Source organism: Pseudonaja textilis, chromosome 3 (assembly GCF_049901715.1).
Source record: "Pseudonaja textilis isolate UNSWEBS1 chromosome 3, rPseTex1.2, whole genome shotgun sequence".
Classification (NCBI taxonomy): domain Eukaryota; kingdom Metazoa; phylum Chordata; class Lepidosauria; order Squamata; family Elapidae; genus Pseudonaja; species Pseudonaja textilis.
This window is the reverse complement of record NC_141992.1, coordinates 77,231,845-77,241,890: the sequence shown is the minus strand read 5'-3', so window position 1 is coordinate 77,241,890 and position 10,046 is coordinate 77,231,845. Positions and strand designations below refer to the sequence as shown.

The 10,046-nt window shown below is 38.3% G+C and overlaps 1 protein-coding gene across 6 annotated transcripts in view; it reads left to right on the top strand.

The window, feature by feature from the left end:
* Positions 1–3,021: 3,021 nt before the first annotated feature.
* ZNF644 (zinc finger protein 644) overlaps positions 3,022–10,046 on the top strand; it is a 56,160-nt gene continuing 49,135 nt past the window's right edge. For 2 of the 6 annotated variants that reach the window (XM_026700311.2, XM_026700312.2), the window contains exon 1: positions 3,319–3,422. The gene's annotated coding sequence lies outside the window, so the exon portion shown is untranslated. Of the gene's footprint in view, positions 3,114–3,317; positions 3,423–4,589; positions 4,647–10,046 lie in introns of those variants that run through there. The other 4 variants (XM_087930144.1, XM_087930145.1, XM_087930147.1 and 1 more) reach the window with 4 other exon arrangements.

Here is a 10,046-nt window from a genome sequence, read left to right as displayed (position 1 = left end):
TTGAGATTTTGGGTTTGGACAACCTTGAACTACTCCACCTATGGTTAGACTTAAGCATAGCACATAAAATTATCTGCTACAATGTCCTACCAGTCAATGACTACTTCAGCTTCAACCACAATACAACAGCACACAACAGATACAAACTTTATTTTTATTTTATTTATTTTGTCAAGCGATTATAAGATAACAGGTGTAAGTATAAACATAAGTTATGAATACATGAAATGGATACATATAAGAAAAATAAAAAGAAACAATAGGACAGGGATGGTAGGCACGTTGGTGCGCTTATGCACGCCCCCTACAGACCTCTTAGGAAAGGGGTGAGGTCAACAGTAGACAGTCTAAGGTTAACGTTTTGGGGGTTTGGGAAGAAACCAGAGTCAGGTAGAGTATTCCAGACATTGACCACTCTGTTGATGAAGTCGTATTTCCTGCAATCAAGTTTGGTGCAGTTTACCTTGAGTTTGTATCTATTGTGTGCTCTTGTATTGTTATGGTTGAAACTGAAGTATTCATTGCCAGGTGAGACATTGCAATATATAATTTTATATACTATATTTAGATTGAATCAAAGGCAGTGTAGTTCTAGGTTTTCTAAGTCTAGAATTTCAAGTCTGGTGGCATAAGGTATTCTACAATGAGTAGGAGTGGAGAACTCTTCTTGTGAAATATTTCTGGACTTTCTCAACTGTAGTAATATCAGATACGTAATGTGGGTTCCAGACTGATGAGCTGTATTCAAGTATTGATCTAGCAAATGTTTTGTATGCTCTACTTAGTAGTGTGATATTACCAGAGAAAAAGCTACGTAGGATTAGGTTAACAACTCTTAATGCCTTTTACAGTGGACTCTACCACTTAGATCATCAGAGATGAGTACTCCAAGGTCCTTGACAGAGTTTGGATCATCAACAAGGTCTTGACTATTCAGCTTGTATTTTATTTTCTGATTTTTTTTTACCAATATGTAAGACAGATCATTTATTTGTTGAGATTTGAAGTTGCCATTTGTTTGACCATTCTGATACAGTCGAGGTCTTTTTGAAGGGTCGCAGTATTGTCGGTGGTGTTGAATAGCTTTACATCATCAGCGAAGAGAACCGCAGTTGCTCAATGTAAACCACTTCAAACTTGATTGTAGAAAGTACAACTTCAGCAACAGAGTGGTCAATGCTTGGAATGCACTACCAGACTCTGTTGTTACATCCTCTAACCCCCACTCCTTTAACCTCAAATTAACCACTATTGACCTCACCCCATTCCTAAGAGGTCTGTAAGGGGCGTGCATAAGTACAGCACTGTGCCTGCCATCCCTGTCCTATTGTCCCCATTTATTCGTACCTATTTCCTGTATTCTTACTCATGTTTATACTTATATCTATTACCTTGTAAGTGATTGACAAATCAAATCAAATCAATCAATCAATAAATAAAATCTATTATAATCAGGATCTTATATATGACAGATACACCTACCGGTATGAACAGTTCAAAACGTTCCTCCAAATGCCTATTTTGTATGACCTGTGAGGGTTTCTGGGTACATATGGAATCCAAATAACATGTAGTCCTCAACTTACACTAGTTCAGTTAGTGACTGTTCAAAGTTACACTGAAAAAAGTGATTTATGACCATTTTTCACACTGACAACTGTTGCAGCACCCCTATGGCCACATGTTCAAAATACAGATGCTTGTCAATGAATTCATATTTATAATATTTGCAGTGTCCTGGGGTCACGTGATCAGCTTTTTCTACCTTCTGACAAGTAAAGTCGTTGGGGTAGTCAGATTCACTTAACAGCATGTTACTAATTTAACAAATGCAATGGATTCATTTAACAACTGTGACAAGTCATAACATGGGTCAAACTCACTTAACAAAATGTTTCACATAGCAATATAAATTTGGGGCTCAACTGAGGTCATAACTTGAGGATTACCTGTATATATCCTGGAGAATATGGACAGCACTATTTCATGCAGAAGCACTTTTGACCATCTAGGGAAAAAGCTTCCCAGGTATAAACAAATTTAAGAGAGCCAGTTTCAGTTTGCTGTAGTTGTTAAGGCATGAGGCAAGAAACTAGAAGAGTATAAAGTTTTAGCTTTCCCTAGGCACAAAGCCATTTGTGTGACTTAGGGTCAGTCACTCGCTCTCAGCCCTAGAAAGGAGACAATGGCAAACCACTTTGGAAAAACCTTTTCAAGAAAACATCTATGGAGATTCTCAGTCATCCAGATCATGGTTGTCCCAAAGATGCTTTTTCAAGAGGCAACTGGACTTTCTGTTTTTTCTTTGAAGACATTTTGCTTCTCACTCAAGAAGCTTCTTCAGCTCTTTCCAAGAAAACCGCAGGGACTTATTCAGGCAGTTGCCAGGAGTCAAAACTGATTCAAAGGCACCAAAAATAATAAATAAATAAATAAATAAATTTAATTAATTAATAATAAATTACTAATTATAATTTACTAATAATAAATTAGTCCACGGGCACAGATATTGTCAAGCATCACATTGCTTGCACTCGGCACCTAATATGTTGATTTTTTTTTTTTGTAAGAGCAAAAACTCAAGACATTTACGTCCATATTGAAATTAAAGAGAACAATGCATATGGAACCACATCATTTAATTTGTGGTGTGGATGGGGGCCTAATTTTCTATTCCTTTATTCTTAATATTTGTGTACAACAAAACCCACCCACCACTCTTGAACACCATTAATATATACCACCTTCCTAAACCCGTTTAAAGGAAAACCTTATGGAAGATGGGAGCAGATGAGCCACCGGTTAGGCTAGCCACCCTAAACTTGAGTATCCAAGAACTAGCTCAGTGTCCAAGAGCTAGCTCAGCAGTGTTCTTCCACACTAAGGCGAGCGCCTCTTTTTGCGGCCGAGGTGAACTGGGAAGGCTCCCTCCAACTGCTCATGGAAGGAACGTTTTTCTGGGAGCTGAGAGGCTCTGCACATGCGTCCTACCGGGCAAAGTAGGGCGGAGGATGTGCTGGATGAGGGGGGAATCCAAGGCGAGGTGGCGTGATGTCGTCATGACGCTCCACGCAACTCCCCCATTCCGTCTGACGCACGCCCTGTTCGAGCCCGTGAGTTTTCCGTTATGGTTATTATTAGTATTATTATTATTAGTATTATTATTTTCAACGGGGAGGGGGAGGTATGGGGGAGGGGGGGAACAGGGAGTGAGGTGGGGGCAAGCGGAAGAGCGGGAACCTCGCGCGGGTAGCCAGGACCGAAAAGAGGTTGGAATGGAATGCGCGCGCGAAAGGGAGGAGGCAGAGCGGAGAGGAGGAGGAGGAGGGGGGTCTTGACTCCATCCTGTCGCATCAGAGAACATGGCGGCTGCCGCTGGTGCGGCAAAGGGGCTCGACCAGGCCGGGCTTGGGCCGTTGGAGGTAAGTAGTCGAGAGGCCCGGAGAAAGGGCGGCTTGGCAGAGAGGTGCCTTGGGAGCTAGGCCGGTCTTTTGAAGACTTCGGGGTGTGGAAAAGGCGACAGAGAGTCCCCGGCCCCGTTGGCTTTCCTTCACAAATCTGTTGCGGGTCGGGACTGGGCCGGGCACAAAGAGCTGCTGCGCTGAGGAGGGTTTTGTTCGGCGGTCACATGAAACGGCGTAGCCAGTGAACGCGGAGTTAGGAGACGCCGCTGGCCCCCCGAAAAGGAGCCTTGGCTGGAGTCGAGAGGGAAGCCCCGGAGCAGGAATGACTTGGGCGACCCGAAGAAGGCCGCGGAGGGAATGAGGTCACCCTGGCAGCGCCTGGTTTGAGGCGGGGAGGGGGGGGGATATCGTTCCTGTAAAGCAGGATACTGTAGTGTGGAAGGTGTCCCGGGCCATCCTTGGCCTCCAGTTCCTCCCTCCACCCCCGGGAGATGGCCTGATCTGTTTGATATTATTTCATAATTATTAGCGTTAAACCTGAGCCGGCGTACCTGAGTGTGAAACGTACATTTCACAGCCATGCTTCTTGAAAACTCTCCATATTTGGTGTCAGACCTTTCCACCCTCTGTACGTTTCTAGGTACACAAGTGGCCATTCTTGCTGCCCATGGTGGCCACTAGCCAATTTTAAGGAGTTCAGGTGATCCTGAAATTACCTTAACTTATTGGACATAAGGTATGGACAGAATGTACTTTGTCTCCTCCTGTTCCTTCTCTCCTAGTTTCTAAACTTTCTATTGCACCCAGTGTTCTCCCACTAAAGACCCAGGCAAGGGGTGTGAATTTGGCTTGTTTTGCACTTTCCAAAGCAGGGTAAAATAAGTTTATTTTAAGGCATGGAAAAATAAATAATACACATAATCTGATGTAGGAGTAAGTAATACAGGGGAGAACTGTACTTTTCAAATTGTCAGAGAAGACAATATACTGGGTACTAATAAACATGCAGACACACATACATACTTGATGCCCTTCTAAGTTTTGGTGTTTTGCTTTATATTTCATATTTTTTCTTTAGGGTATCATTGGTGAGGTAACTTTCAATATAGGCATTCACACAAACATTTAAATTTGGATAGGTACACTAATGTTTGGAATTCCTTACTGCATATTTCTCCTTGGTAGATGAATGATTCAAGATGTGAAAATATTGGGCAGAAGAATTCTGCTGCTATAGCATAGGTAAGATTTCAACAGACCATAGTTTTCTATATTGCCTGATATGAAAACTAAATATTCTCAACAGAGCAAATACTCCAAAATAAAACAATTTGATTTTTAGGAAATTGTAACAATTTTTAGACTAATGGACAGTATTAATGGCTCTAAAGAGTTTTGGATTTAGGACTTAAGTTTATTCTGGATGTTTCATGGAGCTGAGAACATTTTGGGATAGCTAACTTCAAATATAAGAATAACTAGAACGGAGCAACCAAACCCAGGGCAAAGAGATGTAATGGTGGCTCACTTGTGGATTATACTATTTAGCAAACGGGTGATTTTGGAATATCATGATTTTCTTGTAAAAATATTTTTAGAGAGAAGAATATACATAGAATATAAATATTATGTGGAAAAATCTGCCTAGTAGTATAAGATAAACTATTCCATTGGGGAAAAACACATTAATTCTTATATATCACCTTGGATTGAAATCAAGATAAAGATAGTTTCACAACAGTTTAATATTTTAGCACTTTCAAAACTGTTAATTTAACTTATTAAAGTCAAAATTTACATTAGCTGAGAAATCCATACAATATAAATAAAAATCACAGTTAAAACATCGAATCTTATTTTTAAGAGGATTGAAACCTTGGATATAGTTGCAGGCAATGTACAGATTTGTTCTCAATTAACAGTTTCCAGTTTCAATTGAAATTAAACTTCTCATGTACAACTATGGAAATTCTCAGTCATCCAGGTCATGGTTGTTCCAAAGGTGCTTTTTCAAAAGGCAACTGGACATTCTGGTTCTTCTTTGAAAAGTTTTACTTCTCATCCAAGAAGCTCTCAGCTGAAGAAGCTTCTTGGGACGAGAAGTAAAATGTCTTCAAAGGAAAAACAGAAAGTCCAGTTGCCTCTTGAAAAAGCACCTTTGGGATTCTTGTGTATAAGTATTTTGGACATAGATGTGTATTCCTAGAGATTAAGCTTGCATTCTTCTAATCAGAGTATTTCATATCATTTCCAGGAATATGCATACATTATCCTGGTAGCTGTTATAATAATATGCAAGGTCAGTGTGTCTAATGATTTCCTTAGGATGGCTATGAAATGGTTTCCATTCCTGTTTATTTTTACTACTTTCTTGTGCCTGGAATTTTAAGTTCCTGTAAGATATGGATGCAGCATACAATTTGTTTCTCATATTGTAGTACAGAATATACATTAATATATATATATTTAACAAATTCATTTGAGCTTAACTAATAAAAGTGATTTGAGCAGTCTGTCTTGATGTCAACTGAATTAAATGGGAGGTATTCATGAGCAGCAAGGGAAGAGTATGTGATACAAGATAAAACATAGATGGACTGCAGGGTCATTACTATAAACAGTTAAACCAAACTGTATAACTGGAGTTGTCTCCAGTTACATTTGTTTTCATGTAGCTCTCCAAAATATAATAGGAATCTGAAATTTGACCTATCTCACTCAGTTACATAGTTTACTGGATATTCCAAGGCAATCATTCTCTCAGTTGACTCCTTTAGAGTTATGTGGAGATAAAATGAGATCAAGCATTTATTTTGCCCTGAGCTCCTTCATGAAACAGCTATACAAATATGATGTCCAACATTCACGAACAGATTTCCCATCATTTGCATTTTCTTTTCATATACTCTGTGTCTTATCTTAGAAAGTCCCTCAGCTTCTTGAAAAGTTTCCTGGGAGAAATACAGAAGAACAATATGCCTCTGTTGGCTTCAAATGATGAAGGGAGCTTCTATCAATGGCAGTGTTGATGTTGCCCCTGAAATGTAACTGAAGTAGTTCAAACATTAATTAGCAGATATTGTTAAGTATATATCTTCCTGGGTGTAATAGTGCAGTAATCCATATTATAATTTGAAGAATGAAATAGGTTTGTGTAGTAGAAGGAAGAATTATTTAAGATTTAGCATATTTAAAATATGATTTAATATATTTATATCCCTAATATATATTTTTTGAAATATAGACACGTGTATCTGTTTTATTATCCTGTGTGAATCATTTCAGCAATGTTGAAGTAAATAAAAGGTTCTGTGGAGGATGAGTGGGTATGTATTCAGTACTTGCTGGCAGTTCCTTAAACCAACTGCATCTTTTCCTTGTGTAATTTTAGAGGACAGAAATGATCCTGGGAAAAGGTGTGGCTGCTTTGAAGAGTTTCTGACAGATACTGTGTGAGTGGTCCTGTGTGTTTTAAAGTTGTTGGGGTTTTTTTGTAAATTTTATTTGAGTTTTCACAAAGAGAAAAAAATACAAATAAAACATCTTTTGAAAGCAGCATAATCCCGGGTTACATTTCTTCGTACAGACACAAATTCAGGTTCATGCTCATTTTTATATTCTGTTCCATATCTTATTACTATTTTACATTTTCTGCATAGCTTCTCCCCTCTTTTATTTTTCTCAATTTTATTTTAATTATCTCAGTTCAAATCATTGTATTTATATTTTTGTCTGTCCTGTTTCAATTATCTATTATCTTTTCTCATTAAACAAAATTTCTCCTGTAGTTACTGATTGGAGTATGACGCCTTTATATCTTTTAAGTTTATCCATTTAACTCTTATTTAGGCTTCAATATATACCCTAAAGTTATAACACTCAATATAATACATAACTTCCATTCGGATTCTGCTTGATACATTCTTAATTGCCTATTGATGTCAAAGTGGATTTTTCCAATTTCTTATTTAAGTCTCTTAGTTGTCAGTATAGGGAAGGAGAGAGAAGAAAAAAAAAAAGCAAACCTTTCCCTTTTCACTTTCCTTCGCTGCTTCTGACTTTTCTTTGGGAGCGATGTTATTTTTTGTAAGTTTAAATTCCAGGGTACCTTGGTTGTTGCTTTTACAATTTAACCCGGTCAGCCAAAACTGTCACTTTTTATCTTCCTCCTGCACATTCTTTTCCGGTCGAGTTCTTCTTTGTGGTGGCCATTTCTGACCACCGCTGCAACCGCCTTCGGGAAAGGGAGTAATGGCCAGCTGAGGAGGAGAGATGCGGTTCTCCTCGACCCTGCTGGCGGTCTCCCCCCTCTTCATCACCTCTACGGGATGGCTTAGCCCCGAAACCAGCTGGCTTGGAGCGCTTCAGCGGCGATCCCAGACAGAAACCGCGCACGATCGTGGATTTTTGTCTGTCGCTGAAGCACTGTTTTAAAGGTTTTTTTTAAAGCATAGCCCAAATGAAAAGGAAAAAAAAATTATTTACATTTAAGAAATCTGAATCAAAACCTGTACATAAATTTTGCATTCATACAAAGTTTCTTTAAAACAACAACTAAGTCCTAAGTTAATTATTTAGTGCAGACCTTCAGATTATTAGATCTGATCTTGATTATCAGATACCTTTTTTGAGAATATCATGCACTTTGCAAATATCATTTTCTCTCTATCTGATGATTAATGTTATCTGTCTTAAGTGGGACCAAATTGGATGTGAAAAGGTACATGTTTGAATTAAGGCTCAAACACCAAAGGGATAAATGTAGAATATAAAACAACACATTTTCATATAATCTCCAGAGAGACCTCTACCTAGCAGAGAGTAAAGAGGAAGACCTATGAACCAGATACCAATAATGTTTCCTAACACAGAAAAAAGGAAGTGTCTGAATAGTTGTTATATTCTGTGTTTCTATGCCTTTACTAATAACTTTATCTTGTATCTCACTTCCTGGAAAAAAATGAAAATGAACACCTGTACAAGTCTTCAGAATGTAGCTTTGTTTAAAAACAGGGATAGAAAGCCAGTTTGCTGTAGTAAAGTCATCCGGTTATAAACTGGGAGACTGAGTTCTAGTCTGCCTTGGACACCAAGCTAATTGGGTTCATCACCTTTCAGGTCTAGGAAGGAGACAGTGGCAAACCATTTCTGAAATTTGTCAAGAAAATTGCAGTGACTTGTCCTGATAGTTGCCAGGAGTCAAGGTTGATTCAAACACGCATGAAAAAAAGGATATGTTCTGAAATTTGAATTCAGAACTTCGCTATTCCCTAAAGTGTGAGATACCATTTATACAGTATTTATACAGTAATTCAGATTTCTGGCCCTAAGTACCAATAGTTCTTCAAGGCTAGAAGGAAGAATGAGAATTCAATTGATTGTTACAGGCAAGTTGTTGTCTGCAAGTTGTGGTAAGCTGTTAGCCAGAGTATGTCTACCAAATGTGCATTCACGTGCATTCAGATTTACGGGGAAAAATACAGCATTTGAAGTTGTCTATACAAATTTCATTTGGTTCAGTAGATGCCTATACTACCCAAAAAAGCACTGTCAGAGATCATAACCCATTTTTCACATTGTTCTACGACCTGTTGTGTAAAGAGAAAATAACAATGGTGTACGCACCTATGGAATTCGTTTAATTATAGCTAAATGTTGCTAAAGACTTTCAGATATATTAGTGAATAAACAGTAGAGCACACCATTAAGTTTTAAATGTTTTGTTTTACGGTGTTCAGTTGTTTAATGAAAAAGTGCACACATTTTTCAAGGTCCAATTTCAAACTGTTTTAAATGCTTAGGATTTCTTGGTAAGAAGTGCCAAATTTAATATTCTTCTATAGAAGAAATAAAAGCTAAGGAAGTGAAATCCAAGCTTGGTATCCAGATGCCAATGGTTTTCCTATCTGGGAATCATAAGACTCGCCTGCTATAAACCACTGGAGTAATCAACTGTAGCAATGACTTGTAACAGCTTTCTGAAATTAACTGTCTTTTTAAACAATGAAACTGCACTTTAAACCACAAAATGACTTACAAATATCTTCTTTTAGCTTTTGAATATGATAGCATTTAAAAAAGAGGCTAGAATGAGAGTTGCATTCTGCTTAAAGAGGCATGTCAGCTCAGATAAAGATATCTGCTGTTGATGTTCCTAGTTTTATTCCGGAATTATCATAATTTTTAAATGAGAGCGGTATAATGGTTAAGGGAAAGATGTTGATTGCCTGGTTCAGTTTTAGTAGATAAAGATATCCCAAAGGTGTTTTTTCAAAAGACAACTGGACTTCCTTTGTTTTTCCTTGAAGACATTTTGCTTCTCATCCAAGAAGGTTCTTCAATTCTGACTGAAAGGCAGAGAATGGAAGGATTTATATTTGTTGATTTATATTCTTTGACCCCTCTTTCAAACCAGCGGTCCACTCTGTCCAGAATGTGTACATCAAAGTCCACTCTTTGGACAGAGAGGACCACTGGGTTGAAAGAGGGATCAAAGAGGCCATCAACATTACAATTGAACAGCTCTCTCTCAACAGAAGGGAAGGATACAATACCACCTATCTCCTATCTACAACACAGTACTTTCAGCAGTCCCAAGAAGGTTCTACGCACATTTGCACTATCCAGGTGACCCTGAGGGCA